Consider the following 440-nt stretch of genomic DNA (forward strand, 5'->3'; position numbering starts at 1 on the left):
TTATCTGCAAGGAAAGGAGTCTACACAAAGACCTTCGATATTTTCCGTCCCCATACACGCACACACGCAATCGAATGTCTACATGACCGTGTTTATCGCACATCACACGATCACAATCTACGACACATTTAGGTTAAATTCCCTAAACCCTAAAAGTACCATAGGCTTCGCTTTCCATCCACTTAAACTGACTTATACGAGTATGAGCAAAGAAATTATCAGAAAAACAAGAAAATGAATAAACCAGAAGAAAAAGGGTAAAAAATAATAATAAGATTAGACACGAAACCATTTTTTTTAACGAATGTAACACGCGTGACAACAAGGATATATAACAAGAGTCAGGAAGACGCAAAGTACCTTCAGCTCTATATTTTGAGCAAAAATACATAAGAAAGATACCTACTTTGACTTTGTCTGCACTCTCTAAGTTACGGACT

This window comes from Penaeus monodon, chromosome 25, assembly GCF_015228065.2.
Source record: "Penaeus monodon isolate SGIC_2016 chromosome 25, NSTDA_Pmon_1, whole genome shotgun sequence".
Taxonomy (NCBI): domain Eukaryota; kingdom Metazoa; phylum Arthropoda; class Malacostraca; order Decapoda; family Penaeidae; genus Penaeus; species Penaeus monodon.